At 41.5% G+C, this 17,278-nt stretch overlaps 1 protein-coding gene and 1 pseudogene across 8 annotated transcripts in view; both read right to left on the bottom strand.

The window, feature by feature from the left end:
* Positions 1 to 17,278, bottom strand: part of Syndig1 (synapse differentiation inducing 1) — a 167,833-nt gene that overhangs the window by 107,682 nt on the left and 42,873 nt on the right. The gene's annotated exons all lie outside the window — the stretch shown is intronic.
* Positions 5,614 to 17,005, bottom strand: LOC116901023 (annotated as a pseudogene).

Raw genomic sequence — 17,278 nt, 5'->3', positions numbered from 1 at the left:
CTGGCTTCTGTTTAGATACTAGGGAAAGGTGAGTCCTTGATAAGTTCATACATCCCAGATGAGCTGACCTAATGGGTGTCTTGCCCTGTCCAGTCTTCCAATGCTTAGGAGCTGGTGGCCACAGCTAGGTCAGGCCACTAGTATTTTGTGGTGTGTCATGAAGTTTCATCTAACCAACCAATAAATGCCCTAGAAGAAGTAGCATAGAATACCACTAAGATATGGTGATGTCAGTGTCCTATCTTCTCCCACAGGCCTTCCAGGGCCTGCTCCTCAGATGACCAGAGATCAATTTACTGGATGATTCAAAGATTCTTTTTTTTCTTGCTTCCATGGACACGTCTAAGTTCTTCACACACACACACACACACACACACACACACACACACACACACACACACACACCATTCAAACACATCTGCAGTCATACTCACATGGTCATGCACACTCACATGAACTAAACACCCTCAAAAATGCACATCTCTCACACTCAGTCTCCCTCACATGCTCTTGCTCACACACGTTCACACACATTCACGCACTCAAAATCACAGAACATACAAAATCATACACTCTCTTCTCCATTCTCATGCATAAATACTTTGTGTCCTTACAATCTCCCATACTCACACTCTTAAATTCATGCATGAAGAAATTGCATACATACAGATAGTCTGACAGACTCGCATATTCACTCAGACAGTGATATAATACAAGTACGCAATTGCTTATTCATACTCTCACTCTGACTCACACTTTCATACACCTACCTCATACCTAAACACACACTCTAACACACTCGTGCACTCAAGCACAAATCCATACACTCTCACTGACTCACACATGCATGGTACCTCCCCAAGGGTGCTCTGTGTCACCCTATGACTGCCAGAAAGACATGTCTCCTCAGTCCTGGGCCAGAAATGTAAGCAGAAATTAGCCTCTTTTTAAATTTTGAATTTTATGATATCTTATTTTTTAGTAAGTACTGTGGAGTTTTGCAATAGCAACTAGAGCTGAATACAGAGCCTGCTTCTTGGGGAACAAGCCCCAGGCACCGTACTGTTATCCTACAAACCTGAGTGGCATAACCACAATTTCTGTACGGCCAGTATGTCTATAGATACTACTAAACAACTGCTAATCTATAGTCAGGGCTTGGAGAAGTGGTCTGTCCACCCTGACATATCCAAGTAGAGTCCCCCAACCCCCTGCCTTTCAGAGGTTTAAAGAGAAGCAAGAACATTGGCCTGCGGGGAAAGAAGAACGTTTTGGCATTTTCCCACAAAACTCAGAACCAGGTCTGCAGGGTGGTTAATTCTCTCTGCAAATTCATAAACTGCTTGATTACAGGGAGAGGGTGTATGGGGTCACACAGTCTTTGTGCCCTTGGTCCCCAAGAGAATAGTTCCTCATCACTAATTGATAAATTGGTATTCTGGTTCCATAAAGCAATCTCAGAAGGTGAAATAATTAAGCCTGCCCTGAAAGATGGCTTCTCTAACAAAGGGTTGGGAAACAGTTTTCTTCTGGCCTTAATGTACAAGAGAAAACATAGCTTACAGAATGCTAAAATAATAAATGCTCCAGGGTGCCTGTGGGATGGAGCCTCACTGGGGCCCTGGCAATGTCTTTCAGATTCTACAAGGTCCTAAAGAGAACAGTTGTTGATGTAAATACTGAAAGAAAACATGCTCTTATCAGCAAAATAGACAGATAGGACTGGAACCCAAGTAAACTGGATGCTAGGGTATGGTCTCCTCACTGGGCTGAAAACCCAAGTGGGAGCCGAACAGCCTGGGGCCACTCAGACCAGGTTAGCCTCCCTCACTGGTCCTCAGACTGAAAAGCTGTGGAACTGAGAGCCCCCCTACACCCTAACCACCACCCCCAACTCTGCTGAAGTACTGAATGCTCCTCAGAACCTATTGGTTCCCTGATTTGATTGTGGTTTGTACCCAGGGTTGTGTACGGGGAATCTGATTCTCTGAGCACTGATGGGAGAAACTTTTAAGAAGGGAGCCTAGTGCAGTCTTTCATTCAAGTCAGAAGGCTCAGGGAAATATGAAGGAACTTCTAGGGAAACACTGGGAAGGAAGGGAGGGGGGAAGACAGGGAAAAGAGGGAGGGAGGGAGTATAAAAGCTTGAGCCAGATGCATCAACTTCCTAACTTTCCATTTTGAAATGGGCACCCCACCCTCACTTCTTTCCTTCCTCTCTCCCTCTCTTGCACTCTGCTATGAGGTGATAGAGACAAAAGTGGCTCTTGAAGGAATCTGTGACAGGCTGTTTGGCCTCCAGAAGGGAGCGAAATAAAACCTCTTTTCATGAGCTGCCTCAGGTATTTCATTAGCATCACAAAATAATAAAGCAATGCAATTAACAATTTCATTTGGTTCTTTTCTGCAGTGCTACTGATTCTGCGTGGTGCTGCACTCCTGACTGGGGATTCTAAGCTGCCCTACACTCCTGAATTTCATCCCAATTCTCATTCTTGTTTTAAAAATATCAGCTCTATGGAGACAGAATCCATGAGCCTTAAACATTAGCTAACTTTTTAAGTACAGTACTGAGTGAGGCATGGAGTATTAAGAACTATGAAACTCTATAGCATTCTCATCACATCATCCCCAACACACTACCCACTACCATTCCCAACCCACTACTACTCTGTCTTTCTGTCTCTAGATTTGCTTATAATGGACATTTTACACCAACAGAATCATGCAAATCTTTGGTGATTGGCTTCTTCCCTTTAGTACATTGCTTTCAAGGTGGGCCATGCTGTAGCATATGACAGCCTGCCCTATATTCTTTCTATAACTGAACAGTATTCCACTGGATACACACATTGCATTTGGCTGCTTCTGTTATTTGGGGGAAAGTGCTAATTATTGTCACTAACTCCTAGGAGTTAATTACAATTCCAGTCTTCAGTTGAGTAACTGATAAAATAATACTTTTCTTTGCTAGGCATACGATGAGAACAAAATTATTTTTAAAATGAAACAATATTGCGACACTCTCCATAAAGAACTTTGGATGATACAATGGCGTGGGACACAGGTGACAGGCCTCATACTCAGTTGGGGAGGGGTGTGTCTCTGAAACATTGGCAGGAGTAGCTTATCCCCACCAGGTACTGCTTCAACAGGAAGCAGAAAACACAAGACACCACAGAGCTGGGTTGTTGCAGATATAAGGTAGCTTTTGTTGAAGCCTCATCTCCACCTTTCAGGTACAGAGCAGGATCCACACACACACACACACACACACACACACACACACACACACACACACACACACACACACACACACAGCATGCAGTCTTCCAGCAAGCTGGCTGTCAAAAAGCATCATGAATCATGAATGACGAAGAACTACACAGAGGCCCATCTGTGTAGAAATTAGGATTCTATGTTACAGGTTGGGTTTTCACCCACTTGTGTCTAATGCTCAGTGGATGGTTTTGCTCTGAAGAAACAATCAGAAGAAAAACATTCCAGAAATCAGCGCGGCAGCACATTTGTTTTCAAACAAATGCATTTGAATAAGAAATGACAAAGCAGGGTCACCAAAACTCATATATGACCTTTCCTTTGTTTCTAAATGTATTAATAATTCTAGGTTTAGAAATATCTGCATTTTCTCTGATTTTTCTTGGTTGATCAAGGCAGTCTCATCTCTTTCATGACTGACAGGCATGCACTGGTCGTCTGGATGTTTATTTGTGTCAGGGATACAGGAAAAGTGAAAAAGTCTATCTAATGTTCAGATCTCCATTGATGACAGAAACCTTAGGATAATCGGTGGACAGTAGTCACATTTGGTACAAAACTCAGCCTATATAGCAGCTTGTCAAGCAGAAGCTGAAGTAGAAAATAACCGAGGAAACTGAGGGAGAAAATTAAAGTAATTGCAGATTAGCTGAGCTAGGGCCCTGGGTGTGAAATGGGCAGGGCTCACTCCCAATACTTTTAATCCCTTCTCATACTGCTCAATTAAACAAAGCACTCAGGGGGCAAGTGGTGCCAGCTGCTCCTGAGGCCCAGCACTGCTGCAAGTCTTGCATGTAAATAGTCAGCTCCCCTCCAGCTAAGCAGATAATACCAATGCTGAAAGAAAGAATTATTTTGGGGGGAATCTTCATTAAACAATACAAGTTCACCTTTAGTACAAATACAGGGAAAAGCCTGGGATTTAGCAGTGGGGATTGTCAATGAAGCATTCGGAGCCATATCAGTTATATTATTATTATTATTTTATTTTTATTATTATTATTATTAGTGTTATTGTTGTTGGTGGTGGTGGTTCTATTTTAAAAAAAATTCCTCTAGTACAAACTCATGGAATAGCTCATGATTTAGCAGGGGCAACAGATAAGGAAGCACCAGGACCATCTAAACAGCATTGTGCCTGGTAAGTGACATATACAATGTGTCCTGGTATTCCCTGCTCACAGATCAACCCAAACAGATTTTTTCTGGAGAGTTCTTCATAGCACCATTAGGGCTGTCTCTATTTGTTCTTTACCTGACTTATTAATGGTCAGAGAAATCAATGATACGATTCTGAAAATAAGGACACTTGGCATAATTGGGGCAATGCTGCCTTTAGAACTCATGCTAGCTTTTTGATTCTCTACTTTTTCCCCATCTCCTCAAGCAACATAAAAACTGCATAACCACATAATTGTATGAATGCGTGGGGGTCAGTGTGGAACATTTCAACACATGTATGCTGCAATACGAATAGGCACAATCAGAGCGATTAACAGATCCATCAGCAAGGCATTTTGCAAGGAAGCTGTGGGGATAGGGGAGGCTTTTTCATCATGTACCGCATGCTCATCAGTGTCAGCTCCAGCACCCTCACTACCATCAGGAGCTTAACTTATAACTCCCGTGAGAAGCACCGCCAACACTATTACTGCCACTGCACAAGGAGTAGCAACATGACCAGGTCAGTATCACTCCTAAGCCCACCTCTAACTCCACCTCTAGGGAGTGTTCTGAATGATGCTATCCATACCATCATTCACTGCTTAGTGACTTCACACATTACTGCTGTCATCATCATCCCTCCCACTGGGATACTGCCATCACCACTCTCACTACCATACTGTCACCACAATCCTTAGCACCCTAGTATACTATGACCACCAGCACTACCATTACAAACACACGTATCACCAGTATTTGGCAAACCATTGCTCATGGGCAAAATACTCAGAACCCAGTGTTTGTAAGGCCGGGAAGAACATGGGTCTAACATTTCCACACGGGGGAGGAACTTTACAATCCCATGATAATTATATAGAAAACAAATGCCAATGTCTATGAACAAACTTTTACTAGATTATATCCATCTTCTTATTTATCTATGGCAGCTTCCTCACAGCAAGGATAGGTCTGAGAAATTATGACAGAAACTATATCATCTGAAAATCTTTTTTTTTTTTTTTTCGGAGCTGGGGAATCCAACCCAGGGCCTTTGGCGCTTGACCCTCATCTGAAAATCTTAGTGCACGTATGAGGGTTTTTTTTTTGTTTGTTTGTTTGTTTTTGCTTTATGGAAAATGTATTGCAACTATCCAACCGCGCGTTACTGCACTACTTTTTCTTTACAACATCTTGCTCTGCAGCTTCTTTCGCCCTTTTTACTCAGATGCCAAAGTTTGCGGGACATTGGCACAGGCCATGCGAAGTCTGGCAAAAGTCTTAACGTTCTTCTCCTCTTCTGTGATGATTCTGGCCTGTTCCTTTTTGTTCACATTCCGGATGGCCATCACAGGTCCTGTTAGCAGGGTGGCCAATCTAAGTTCTTCAGCAGAACTGTCTCCCTTCTTCGGAGCAGGGGACTTCCTGGGGAAAAGTACGAGCTTCGAGCGGTGCTCCTTCGGGTGCTGCACGTTGGCCTGCAGTGACTCAGTGGATTTGTTTCGCCTCCTTGGGTCCCCAGAGAGGCCGATGGTGCGAGTCATTTTCTTGTGGATACCAGCCACCCTGAGTTTCTCCAGGCTGAAGCCCCTGGCAGCCCGGACCTTGGTGTGGTATCTAATTGTATGTCACCTCACGATGGGCCTGATAGGACCGGACGCTGGGCGAGGGGCGATGCGGAGCGCTTTTGCCTGCCGGGCCTTGCAGCTGCGGATCTTGCGTGCCGGCTGGTTGAACCAAGTGTCCACTCGCTGCTGCCAATCCTAGTGGAAGTGGGGCTTCAGGGTCATGCCATTCCGACTGGGCGCTTTGGCTGCCTCCTGTACAGGAGAACAGCCGAGCAGAAAGGACCATGACTTGGGTTTTAATAGAAATCTTTACTAATTTCTGACCATGATTCTAATATGTCCCCACCACACTAATAAAACATTGTACTGCTAATAGCATGCCATTAAGGTGAGACCACTACTACACATCAAGGAAGAGAGAGGTCAGCAAACCATTTGGTCTCTAAAGTTCACATTGTTGAAACTAGTTTTGAGGGGAAAACTTAGGGCTTCTTTTCTGAGAATTTCTACCTAGAATCCTTTCTGTGGCCCCTAGACTCTCCACCTCCAGACACATACCTTTTAATGTTTTGGTTAGGAATTCCCTTCCCTGTTCACCAGAGAAGCAAAACCAAACACGTAGGGGAAAAATGCGTGTGAAGACAGGGCTCAGCAGTTCCCCATAGATGGAAGGAACCCGAGTTTAAATTTAAAGGGACGAAAATACCGCTATGGTTTGAATGAATGTCCACACCTCCACCCCTGACCAACAAACATATGATAAAATTTAATCCCTAGGGTAATGGCATAATGGACTTCTCAGCTTTGAAAACCATGAGAAATAAATTTATATTAGTTATCATTACCTAACCTGTAGTGTTTTGTGATTGCAGACAGAACAGATTAAGACAAGCTTAAATGCAAGAGGAAATAAGATGCAATTAGCAAGAATAAGGCAAACACCACAAATCAGAAGCACAAAGGCTGCAGATGCTGACACCATCAGATAAAGACTACACACTAACAATGCTAAATGTGTCTAAAAATAGAAGGCCCATACTTTTAGAAATAAAGAAATTCATTGGAGAAAATTAAACACTCAACAGACAGACTATTACTTGTGGCATTAACGTTGATTAGATGTACTGAATGATCCTCTTTCTGCAAAATTAGAGCCTGGATTTCTGTGAGGCACTGCTGCTGGCTTGGAGGAAAATCTTCAAAGATTGCCCCTGTGCCACACAGACAATTAGTGTAAGGGGCATTATCACACCAAGAAGCTGAGACCAAAGAACTATTCTCAGCCAAGATTCATTAAGGACTAGGTCTCAGATGTTTGTGTGCATCAGGCTCACTGGAGAACTTGCTAGAATGCAGAGTGCCAGACCACAGAATGTGAAAAATGTACATTGTGATTTGGAAAATCACATATTAAGGAGGAAGTAGAATAAATGTGAAATAAAACCATGGACTATAGAAAAGCCCCAATCTGTGTCAGTTATTGAATGGGTTTAATCTGCAACAATCAATTTGTATTTTGGTGATTCTCGTGAGAGGTGTATATGTGAGGAGGGATGGGGACGGAGGGAGGAAGAGAAAGAGGGAGGGAAAGAGAAAGACAGATAGAAGTCCATGGCGCATGAAGGCTTCCCACTGGACACGGTTTTAGAGGGAATATAAATTGCTCAAAGATCAAAGAAGCCATGTAGCTGCAGCTCGCTGTCAGTATTAACAGTGAGGATACCCAAGGCAGACCTGGAATGTGATAGGCTGTTGCTGGGATCCACTTCATGGAAAGAGTAAAGGAAGGTACAAGAGTCACATATTCAGTTTCCCAAGTTCACAGAAACAAAGGCAAAGATGATAACCCAGGGCAACTCATTGTTCATATCACAAAGGATCTATTAAAAAAGCTGAGGAGATAAGGGAGGGCCTTGAATTCAATCTCTTGTTCAATAATAATAATAATAATAATAATAATAATAATAATAACAACAACAACAATAACAATATCCTTAGAGTAAAAAACCAAAATAAGTTAGTTGCTTTTTCCTATGCCACATGTTTCTCCCAAACTTAGATTTCCCAAACAAAAAACATAAAACTAAAAATCACTGTTCTGTTTTTCCCATCACAAAACATGTGTTCAGTACAAAAACTACAACTTGTTTATCACAAAGCTTCAGAAATGAATACACAATTACATGGGCTAGAATTGAACTAACCTTCTAATTAGAATGCCATTGCTGTAATAAATGCTTAGCCTGTTTCCTGGACCTTCATGTGGAACACAGAAGACCAGCTCAGCCTGAGAAACATGAAAACATCAGCAGCTAAAATTAGTACTTCATAGTTATGACTGATGAGAAAATGACTCTCAGTGCTACCCAGCACTCCTAGGCTAATATCTTTAATTTATTCTTGTAGCCATTTATTCCTGGCTACTAGTCTGTAATAGTACCATTTATTGCTCTCCTAGCCTGTGATGGCCTTCAAAAATAAAGTGAAGGTCAAGAACGAAAACTGGGCTAAACACACACTGTGGGGAATGTGTTGGCTAACGTGAGTCCACTCAGGGTGTGTCTGGCCCCCTGGCCAAGAGGAACAACTTTATGAAGGCAAGGGATACTTCCCATAGCTGAGCCCCAGGTTCCTTAATCCACTTCGTTATAAAATGTGCCAACAGATAGATCTTGGTGTTTTTTTTGTTTTTGTTTTGTTTTGTTTTTGTTTGGTTTTTTGTTTGTTTGTTTGTCCGCTTGTTTTTTGGTTGGATTCACACATGCTCTGTGGGCTGTTTTAGAGAGGGATTCTAAGCAGTAAATAGAGAGCTGAGTCATCCCTCTGACAAATCTCGGACCCTGGGAATTAGACCTCTGCAGAATGCCAGAGGCTGGAACACATGCATGACCAGCAAGGCAGCTCCCATGATAACCTGCTGCCTAGACTGTCAGAATTAAGCTTTCTTTCCAAATGAAAAGTTTGGGTTTTAATGAAAATATTTCCCCTAAAAATGGGGAAAATAAATTAAAGCAGAGTAGCCGATGTCACAGTGTCCCAAAAGGACTCAAACAGCATTTCTACACAGAAAACACTACTACGTTCACCTCTTGCTCACCAGTGGCATGGTAACATGTCATCCAATGGCATGTTAACTAGAATGACACTGCTAATTAGGGCAGTGAAGGAAAAACAAAGATTGTTTTACTTACCAGGCAGGAGAAATCCCTATTCTAGAAACACTACAGTACATGGCTCTGAAATCTGAAATCCTGCCATTTTCATTGTTGGGGAACTCCACACTGAGTGTTCTTGAGTGAAGAATTCCTAAGGTGTCTGTCAAGCACACCCTGACATCAGGATATCCCCAATGAAAATTTTCAGTTATAGTTCCATTGAAAACAGTCTTAACTCAAAACTTTAAAACTTATCCAGAAACAGATGGAAGAGAATTCCAGATGAAATGAGTCTTTTCTAAAATATTCAAGACACAGGAGAAAAAAGTAAATCCATCAAAAACAGCATCAAAAAGCAGTCTTTCAGGTGTTTGCCACCCAAATATGAAGACCTGAGTTTTATCCCCAGCTTCCACGTAAAAAACTTGGTCTATGTGTCATATACGTGGAATCCCGTAACTGAGGAAGCAAAAACAGCAAGATTGCTTGGGCTTGCTGACCAGTCAGCCTAGTCAAATTAATAAGATCCAGGTTTATTGAAAGAGCCTCTCTCTAAAAATTGGTTGTAAACTAAGACTAGAGAGGGACACCTAACATGAACTGGTGGCAGCATAGCATGAAGGTCCTTGAGTCCACAGATCTCCAGAGGAAACAGGAATGGGAAAGAGGGGAAAACTGTTCGTATATCCAGAAAGATGAGAATTAGAAGTGATTAACAGCCTGCAGATCTGTGTTATCTGTTGGGTTATATCAAGGTCTCCAAACCAGCATTAGAGGTGGCTAATAGCTCAAATGACCTCTATGCTATCTATATTGCTAAGACCAAGCCAAAACTTGTAAACTGATACAGGTAGCCTATCCCTATCCTCTTTTTAGAGGAAATGACACTACCTTTGACACTACCTTGAGCTGAGTTTCAATGTAACTACAATTATGTGTCCATGGAAGATTGTATTACAGCAAGAAACTTTTAAAATTGAAATTTTACGGGGCTTAAATTCATTGAGAATAAAAAACATTATAAGATTGCCCAAAGTATGATCCAGGTTGATGAGGTCAACTTGCACCAGGTTGATTTAATCTTATTTCTTTGAGAGATTAACTTCCCTGCATGACACCTGCAGGGTCTCCACAGTCAACTGCATCCAGTTGCATATGTGTGCACATAAGCACTCATGAACACAAAGCCAAGGCAGCCATGCCAGAGCTGAGGTCCAGCTAAAGTCCTGCTCCTACATCCTGCCCGCTGGCTCCAGCCTGAGCTACCCCGGATAGGGCAGCCCTGCTGTGCTCTCCATTCATCCTGGTTAGAATGCTTTTTACATGCTGTTCCTCCTACAGCCACACACACTCGAGCGCACGCACACTCCCTTGTGCAAAGCAAATTGGAATTTCCTCAAATAAAAGTAAACACTGACTTTCACACATAGTAATTAAGTAAGAAACAAACCGAAATATTTGATGAGGGAGTTAAGGAACTGGAATTTATTTCATGAATTTAGCAGGCAACATAAAAGATGAATTAAACTGTGGGAAGATAAGGTGAGACTATCCCTCAGTCTAGTAATAGAAACTCTTGAAGAATAGAGAAGGGGTTCCAGGATAAATGAACTCAGAGGTGGGGAAGAGGCAACATTTGAAGAGATCTGAGAGTTTCTCAGAACTGATAGAAAATGTAATATTCAGATTCAAACACCATAAGGCAAAGGAAAACTAGCCCATTCTGTACACTAAAACGAAAATTAAGAGGTCATATTAACCAGAGGAAATATATTGAGTTCTAAGTGGAAAAGAAAATCTACACACACACACACACACACACACACACACACACACACACACACACACACACACACACACAGAGAGAGAGAGAGAGAGAGAGAGAGAATGTACAGACTATAAATCCAGCTCCAAGCCAGAAAGATAGCCCCTTCTCAACCACCAGCAATGCCTGCCCGAAGACCAAGTATGCTCCCCACCAACCTTCCTCACATATTCAAACCATACACCCAAAGCTCAAAGTCACCCCTGGCATTGCAACAGAATCCCAGGAAAATCTTTCCCTCTCCTCTGTCCACCATGACTCCTGGGGGTCCCTCAGATCATCTCCTCTGAATCGTGAGTTTCCCAAGCCTCCAACAGAGCAAGCAAGTAGACTACTATGAACACATCAGCCAAGAGAATGAGTAAAATAGTAACCATCTGAAAATCCACTGGGCAAACAGAAACAAAGGAACAAAATTCTCACCAAACCAAGACAACCCAGAAAAAAGCACCTACACCTATAATCACCCCAATCCAGGTGACTAGATTTCATAACAGCCAGGACCATAGGTCAGGATAATATGTTCACCACAAGTTCAGATATCCTACCACAGCAGATCCTTAATATTCCAACATAGCTGAGACACTTTAAAAAAGACTTTAAAAACAACTAGGTGAATATGATAGAAGTCTTCAAAGAGGAAATGAATAAACCCCTTAAAGAAATCCAAAAGAGCACAAACAATTGGAGTAAGTGAAAAAAAAATCCCTTAAAGAAAGTCAAGGTAATGCAATCAAACTATTGAAGAAAAAAATAAAACTATTCAAATGGACTGATGAAGAAATCAAGGAAAACAGCACTCTTCACCGTAGCCTCAAATAATATAAAAGTCTTGGGGGTAACTCAAATCAGGCAAGTAAAAGACCTGTAAGACAATAAATTCAAGTCATTGAAGAAAGGAACCGAAGAAGAGATCAGAAGACAGAATGATTTCCCATGTTCATGAATCCTGTGGATTAACATAGTAAAAATAGACATCCTACCAAAAGCAGTCTATAGATTCAAAACAAGCCTCATTAAAATCTAACACAATTCTTTATAGATGTTTAAAGAAAAATCTTCAACTTCATATGGAAAAACAAAAACCCTGGATAGTTTAAAGGAATCCTGAACAACGACAGAAATGCTGGCATTATCACCATCCCTGATTTAAAGCTTTACTAGAGAACAATACTAATACTAATACTAATACTAATACTAATACTAAACAGATGGTATTGGTATATGAATAGACATGTGGATCACTGGAGCTGAGTCCAAGGCCCAGACATAAACCACACATCTATGGACACCTGATGTTTGATTAAAAAGAAAACAAATAAACCCTGGGAAAAAGCAAGCATATTCAACAAATGGTGTTGGTAAAACTGTATATCTGCATATAGATGAATACATATAGATCCATATCTATCACCCTGCACAAAACTCAAAGGCCTCAACATAAAACCAATCACACTAAATCTGATAAAAGAAAAGGTGGACAATATCCTTGAATGCACAGGAGACAACTGTCTGAACAGAATACTAATAATGTAGCCACTACGATCCACAATTAATAAATGAGATCCCATGAAACTGAAAAGCTTCTATAAAGCAAAGGACATTGTCAGTCAGACATAGAGGCAGCCTGCTTCATGCGAACAGGTTTTTACCACATCTGATAGAAATCTGATATATAAGTATATTTAAAAATCAAGAAACTAGATATGAAAAAATGAATAGTCCAATTAAAAAGTGGAGTAGAGATCTAAACATAATTTTCAATAGAAAATCTCAAATGCCTGAAAAACACTTAAAGAAATGGTCATCATCCTTAGCCATCAGGAAAATGCAATTCAAAACTTCTTTGAAATTCTATCTAACATTTGACAGAAAGGCTAAGATCAAAAACAGAAGTGACAGCTCATGCTGGAGAAGATGTGGAGCACAGGGAACACTCATCCATTTCTGATGGGAACGCAAACTTGAAAGCCACTAAAGAAAAGGCTCTGTCAGAGCATGACAAATACAGAGGCGAATGCTCGCAGTCAACCATTGAACTGAGAATAGGGTCCCCATTGGAGGAGTTCGAAAAAGGATTGAAGGAGCTGAAGGGGTTTGCAACCCATAAGAACAACAATACCAACCAACCAGAGCTCCCAGGGTACACATGGACAGACCTATGGCTCCAGCTGCATATGTAGCAGAGGAAGGCCTTGTTGGACACCAGAGGGAGAAGTCTTTGGTCCTCTCAAGGCTGGAAATCCCCATTGTAGGGGAATGTCAGGGCAGGGAAGTAGGAAGGGGTGGGCAGTTGGGTGGTGGAAAGGGGATATTTGAAATGTAAATTTAAAAAATCCAATAAAAAAAGAAAGAAAACAATATGGCCATTCCTCAGAAAATTGGAAATCTATCTACCTAAAGACCTCTCTATACCACTTTGAAGCATACATCCAAAGGATGCTTCATCCTACCACAAGGACACTTGCTCAAATATGTTTAGCAGCTTTATTCATAATAGACAGGTACAATGGAAACAATGTATGTCCTTAATTAAATAATGGATAAAAATTGTGGTATGTTTACATGATGCAGTATGGCTCAGTAGTTTTAAAACCACTATCATGAAATCTGCAGGTAAATGGAGGCAACTATAACAATATCCTGAATGAGGTAACCCAGACCTACAAAGATACAAATGGATATTATTTGTTAAGTAAATGATAATAAAACAGAAATACACAAACCCAGAGAGGTTTGGCAATAAGAAGCCCTATATGGGGAAAGCATGAATATACATGGTGTACTGACTAGTTTTGTGTGTCAACTTGACACAAGCTGCAGTTATCACAGAAAAGAAGCCTCAGTTGTGGAAATGCCTTCATGAAACCCAGCTGTAAGGCATTTTCTCAACTAGTGGTCGAGGTGGGAGGACCCAGCCCATTGTGGGTGGTGCTATCCCTGGACTGGTGGTCCTGGGTTCTATAAGAAAGCAAGCTGAGCAAGCCAAGGAAAACAAGCCAGTAAGAAACATACCTCCATGGCTTTTGCATCGGCTCCTGCTCCCTGACCTGCTTGAGTTTCATCCTGACTTCCTTTAGTGATGAACAGCAACATGGAAGTAAGCTGAATAAACCCTTTCCTCCCCAACTTGCTATTTGGTCATGATGTTTGTGCAGGAATAGAAACCCTGACTAAGACCCATGGGAAGAGGAAACAGAACAGATTTTGGGAGCGATGGGATTTGGAGGGGTCAGGTGAGGGGGGACAGATGGAGGGAGAGAGTTCAGACAGAGACAGCTGGAGTTGGAGAGCATGTGATGAATGGTATGGAAGCTCATGCAGTGGAAAGTTCCTAAAATCTACGAAGGTGACCCAAGTGAGGACTTTTAGTAGTGACGGATATGAAGTCTGAATGGGCTTCCAGTGGTGCGACTATGTTACATTCATTTGAGTTGTTGGCTGAGAGTATCTCCTGAAGATCTCTAAACAACTCAGGCTGATGCCAGGGCAGACGATCATCCTCTGAAAACTGGCAGGAGGGCCCCAACACTAAGGACAACACTCAAACAGCTCATTAAAAGCAGAAAAATTGAGCTGGTGCAGGCTTAGAGCCTTCTCCCTTACATTCTAGTCTTTTTGTCAAGATAAGGTTGTTCTGCAGGCTATGGAAAAAAGAAAATTGGACACCAATGCTACCACCAAACCTTGCACCTACATTCTTTCTTGCCTGCAATATGTGCAGGGGCAATGGTGGCACAGAACATGTGACTGTAGCCAATCAAGTTTGGTTGAAACTTAGGGACCACCTCATAAGAGGGAGCCCATGCTCTACAACACTGCCTGGGTGGCCAGGAGCAAGAGACTGGATAGCCAAGAGACCGAGGGTTGAACCAAACAGAACTGGAAAATAAAAAATCAAAATAATGTCCATGAAATGATTCTTAATGCTATTCTGCTACACTCATAAACTGATGCTTCGTCCATTCATTACCAGAGAGGCTTTCTGCAGCAGCAGATGGGAACAGATGCAGAAACCCACAGCCAAACATTAGACAGAAAGTCTAAGTTGAAAGTCTCCATTGGATCCTCCCTTCAGAGGTCAGCGAACCCTTCAGAAGAGGGTGAGGAAAGACGGTACCACTCAGAGGGGATGATGAATACCAGAATATAATATGGCCCATCAAATCAACTAGGCAGGGATTGTATGGATTCACAGAGACCAAAATGGCAAGCAAGGGACCTGCGTGGGTCTGCACCTCTGCCTCTTTTAACCGCTCCTGAGACTCTTTTCATCATATTGGGTTGCTTTGTCCAGCTTCAGTGTAAGGGGTTCCTCCTTGTTCTACCGCATCTTGTTTTTTCCTGTCCGGCTTTTGTTTCTTGGAGGCTTGCTCTTTTCTGAAGAGGAAACAGATAGGCAGGAGAGCTGAGGGCAAGGAGAGGTGAGGAGAAGCCAGGAGGAATGGAGAGAGCACTGGTAGGAGGAAGGGGAAACTGTGGTGGGATGTATTGTATGAGGGAAGAACCTATATTTTAATACAATAAATCAAAAAAATAATTTCAATATTTTTAGTAAAATTTTAAATCTAGAATTTTATAACTATCGAACTTTCATTCTCAGATGTCTCTGTTCAGAGACTGAGAAAATGAGGTTACTTATAGATAATCAGTCTGGCTATTAACCGATGATCCTCAAAATTAGAATTCATCACAGAAGGCAAAAAGCAAGACAGAACATGGAAAGGAAGCGAGGAATACTAGTAATTTTTAGCAAGCAATGGCAAAAGAAAACAACATCAACAGTTATAATAAAGATAAACTCTGGTGCTATAAAATCTAGGTGGAGAATAAACATTGATGATAATATAAAATAGGGAAGAAGTTCTAAGATCTTTGTATTGTTAAGAATGAAGACAGTATAAAGTCTAAAACTGTATCACTGAAAAATAAATCTAAGATTTGTAAGGCAACATCTAATGATACAACTTAGTAGTAAAGTGTACAATACCAGCTAAATGTGTATGTGTGTACTACGTGTGTGTACATGTCTCTGTGTGTATGTCTCTCTGTGTGCCTATGCTGTGTGTGTGTGTGTGTGTGTGTGTGTGTGTGTGTGCCTCAGGATTATGTCATAATCACACATTACTGAAGCACACACCTCTGCATATACATGTTTCTGCCTGTAGGGAATAAATAAAGCATGCCTGAAATCTGACAGGTTGTCATCTCTGAAAGACAGCCATCTACCCCAAGGATTCAGGACGCAGTGGTGACTCTGGGGATTTCCCTTTTGTCTTGTGTTTGCCCTTCTCCTCTGCATTTTTTTCTGAACATGCCCTGCGGCTGAACTCTGCAACCCCATTTACTCTTGCTTCTTCCTAACCCAATGGTGAAACTCTGCTAATCTGCCGGCTGTCTTCCCCCTCTGTTCAGTTTACTTTTCCATAGCTGCTCAAGATTATTCCAGGATGTTCTGTGGGGGAGGTGGGAGTGGGAGCTGGTGAAATCTTGTCTTATTTTTTTTAATCATTTTGAAGGGCTATATTTACTTCATTTCCAATTCCTGCTCTTGTTTTAACTTTTGCATGCTCATTTGGATTTTATTTTAGATTTAAAATATAGCCTTGCAGTTCTAGACTTCCCTTTTAATTTTATTGGCTGTGGGCTTTTGCTTGTTTATTTTAGCATTTATTTTTAATCCCTTTTTATTGTACTTACCTCTTTATTCATCAGAGCATTTAAATTACTGAGCATTCCACTATTATTCCATTTAGTATCAATTTCCTACTTGCCTTATTGTTCACATGGTTAGTATGTATTTCTTAATCTTTTTACCCTCTTCTCTATATTCTATCCCTCTCTTTCATTAAGCATGGTTCTATCTTATTGTTTTCTCCTTAGGATCACGTTGTGCACTGTGGAGAGGTACAGACACTTGATCTATCAAGAATGCAGGGTATCCTTGGGAGACTACCTATACTCACTGATGTTTCATCCTGTAGGAATGGATCACACTTGCATTGATTGAACGCCATGTTGGATTTCCCATGTCTCATGAGCTCCACTTGAAGATGAGCTGCTTGTTTACAGAATCTAACGATGACTAAACTGGGGCTGTTGATGAATAGTCTGGAAACAGATTTCAACATAAGAGGCCCCATGATGTGCTTTATATATGGCTTCTACCACAAGACCCTTGCCCTCAACAGCCAGGAGCAAAACACTGTTGAGTCTCATTTGTTGTACCTTCAGAAATTACAGGGAAAAATCTTGAGTCAGAAAATGTTTGGATATCTCCAGGGCTTCAA

Source organism: Rattus rattus, chromosome 5 (genome assembly GCF_011064425.1).
Source record: "Rattus rattus isolate New Zealand chromosome 5, Rrattus_CSIRO_v1, whole genome shotgun sequence".
NCBI lineage: Eukaryota > Metazoa > Chordata > Mammalia > Rodentia > Muridae > Rattus > Rattus rattus.
Note: the sequence above shows the minus strand (reverse complement) of the source record. Positions and strands in the feature narration are given on the sequence as shown.